General features: G+C 38.5%; 1 non-coding gene across 1 annotated transcript; it reads left to right on the forward strand.

Moving 5' to 3' along the window:
• Window positions 1–488: 488 nt before the first annotated feature.
• On the forward strand, window positions 489–595 carry LOC128280029 (small nucleolar RNA R71). Its single transcript, XR_008270211.1, has one exon. It is a non-coding gene; the product is annotated as a small nucleolar RNA R71 (small nucleolar RNA).
• The last annotated feature ends 2,796 nt before the right edge of the window (window positions 596–3,391 follow it).

The raw sequence follows: 3,391 nt of genomic DNA on the forward strand, positions 1-3,391 counted from the left end.
GTGGTGGTCTCTGATTCCCTTGGCCTCCCCATGAGAAATTTGGGTGGTTCCTCCAACCTGCATTGTAAGTGTTACTATAAGGATTAGTTTGAGGTCGAGGTTTATTACCCATATAATTCAATTACTCATTTTCCATGTTGTGGCTATAGGGTGGGTATTCTGAATTGCTTGCTCCACCTCCATTTGCATCGTACTGCATTACTGGATGAACCTGTGAAGAACCAAGTAAATCATAAATTTTTCTATTCAAAAGTTCTACCTGATTAGAGAGCATAGTGACCGAATCGATGTTAAAAATGTCGGCCGCTTTCGTCGGCTTTGTCCTCATGACTTGCCACTGATAATTATTCAGTGACATCTCTTCTACAAATTCATAAGCCTCTTCAAGTGTCTTATTATTGATAGCCCCACCAGCAGCTGCGTCAATCATCTGTCTAGTCAGAGGATTCAGACCATTGTGAAAAGTTTGCACCTGTAACCAAAGTGGTAACCCATGGTGAGGGTTCCTTCTCAATAGATCCTTGTATCTCTCCCATGCATCATAAAGTGTTTCTAAATCCATCTGTACAAAAGAAGAAATATCATTCCTTAATTTAGTTGTTTTAGCCGGCAAAAAATATTTAAGTAAAAATTTTTTCGGTCATTTGTTCCCAAGTAGTGATTGGCCCTCGTGGTAACGAGTTCAACCACTATTCAGCCTTATTCCTTAATGAAAAAGGAAACAACTGAAGGCGAATGGAATAATCAGAAACACCATTGATTTTATAAGTGTTGCAGAATTCCAAAAAATTCGCTAAATGAGTGTTTGGATCCTCATTCTACAAACCATCAAACTGAACAAACTGTTGTATCATTTGAATTGTGTTACAATTCAAAATTATTTGCAGCAATAGCAGGCCTAACTATACTCGATTCAGTTCCTGTTAAATTGGGTTTAGCATAATTATACATAGTACAAGGAGCAGGATTCTGATTTATTGGATTTGCAGCGATCACAGGAGGTAACTGATTATTCTGATTTTCAGCTATCTCCTCGGTTATGGTTTGAATATCATCCTCTCGCTCTTCTTTTATGTATCTTAGGCTTCACCTTATTTCTCTTTGGCTTCTGCGAGCTGTGCTTTCAATCTCACTATCAAAAAGTAAAGGTCCCGACGGGTTTCTTCTAGTCATAAACTATAAAAAAAACCTGTCAGAAGAAAATAAAAGAAAATTTAGTAATATAAACAAAAAGAAATTAACTTGCAATAAAATAAATGGCTAAAGTAATAAAAATTAAGCGTTCCTAATATCTTAGTTCCCCAGCAACGGTGCCAAAAACTTGGTGTGTGTGATAAGTTTTATATTTATGATTGATCGTACTTGAAAACTAACTATTATCACGATAAAGGCAAGCGTACCTATCGAACAGTAGTATAACTTATAGCAAGACCGGAATGTCGAACCCATAGGAACTAAAAGTACTAGTATTAACCTTCTTTTTATTATCTAGCCTAAAAATAAGGGGATTTGCTTTATCTAAACTGATTAATTAAACTAAGAATCACAGGAAGTAAATTAGGGAAATACTTGTGGGAAAACTGATTGATTTAGACAATACCCAAGGAAGAATTCACCTAGACTTCACTTGTTATTTGACTTTGAATTAGACAATTTATTCACTTTACTCAATCCGTAGAAATCCCTAATTTATATTATTATCTCTCTCGAGACTAACAACGTCTAACCCTAAGTTGATTAATTGAAATCTCTTTCTAATTAAAACCTCTAGTGTTGCATTAACTCGATCTATAGATTCCATTATTAGGTTTGACCCTAATCTGGCAGGTTTATATCGCCTTATGTCTAGGGGTGCAATCAACTCCGCTTAATTATGCTAGGTCTACTCTTAGACAGGGACTTTTGCTCCTCTGAATAAGCACATCAATATCCTGGAATATTAAAACAAGAATTAAGAACACATAATTAAGAACAAATTAAGTATTTATCATATAATTCAGAAAATTGTAACAAGATCCGTCCTAGGCTTCATCCCCCTTAGGTATTTAGGGGATTTAGTTCATATGTATAAAAGAAAACATCTCAGAAGAATAATAATAACAAAACATAAAGACACCCAAAAACCTTTGAAGGAAATTGAAGGGAGATCTTCAGTCTTGAAGGAGAATCCGGCTTCTGAGATGGATCAATTGTCTTTCTTCGAGCAATTCCTTTCCTCCTACTCCGTATGTCCCCTTTAGGTGCCTTCTAGGGTGTTTATATAGACTTTAGAATGCTTCAAAACCCTCAAAAGTGGCCTTTTCTGAGTAGAACTAGACTTGGGCTCAACCAGGACATGCTCGTGTGGGGTGGCTTAAGCTGTGTTAGATTTTGCTAAATAGACACGGACGTGTGGTCTACCCGTGTGAGGAAGTCCCGGTAGTGTTAATTTCCCATGTTGACCCATTTTCTTCATTTTTGGCCTGTTTCTTGCTCTTATTACTCTCCTATGCTCACCTAAGTATAAAACATGAAATTAAAGGATTAGGAGCATCAAATTTCACAAATCTAATGATAATTCATCCAAAAATATGCTTAAGCATGGGGTAAAATATGTATAAATTACGACATATCACTCTTTTTTTTGCATCCTTTCAATTTGGCGTTTTCATCTGTTATTTTCATGTGTTTTGATAAGTTGATTAAGTATGTTTTTGTTTTAGGTTAACAAATATGTTATTTATAGAGGCTTGTTTTGGTAATAGGTGGGAGTTAAGGGACTGTGGTCGGCCAGTCGGTACTCTGGTGTATGGAATCGCTGTTCTTGCTCGATAGCAAGGGCTTCGTGAGACTTTAGGAAGTTTTCCTTCAGAATTTAGTTGCTTAGGAAATCCAAACAAGGGATTAACTGAGTGATATTATAGTCAATGTGTAGGTTCTAGAGGGCTCCTGGCTGCGTTGCATCGTTTCAATACTAGATGTGTACCCAAAAATACAGAAAATGAGAATCGACGAGAGCCAAAATTGCAAACTATCGATGCCACACGAGCGTATGGTCTTCCATGTGGTAGGCCTTGTGATGGAACACGGGCATGTGACTGACGAGCCAGGCCGTGCGTAGGTGACACAGCCGTGTGATGGATGGGCCAAGCCGTGTGATCCACACGGCCAAAGCCAATTTGGGCCGTGTAGGCCACATAAACGTATGGGATTCTGGGCGAGGCAGTGTGATCCACACGGCCAAGGCTAATTTGAGTTGTGCTGAGATTGTTGGAGAGGGTCATTGGGTCCAACACTAGATCTGGGGGACGAGGGTAAGTTACGGAACAACTCCGGTCCAATAGGGCCAAGTTATTTAGGGGTGTCACTGGATTCGCCCCTAACATGGCCTAGTACTGGATGGAGGCCACAG

This window comes from Gossypium arboreum, chromosome 8, assembly GCF_025698485.1.
Source record: "Gossypium arboreum isolate Shixiya-1 chromosome 8, ASM2569848v2, whole genome shotgun sequence".
In the NCBI taxonomy this organism is placed as follows: domain Eukaryota; kingdom Viridiplantae; phylum Streptophyta; class Magnoliopsida; order Malvales; family Malvaceae; genus Gossypium; species Gossypium arboreum.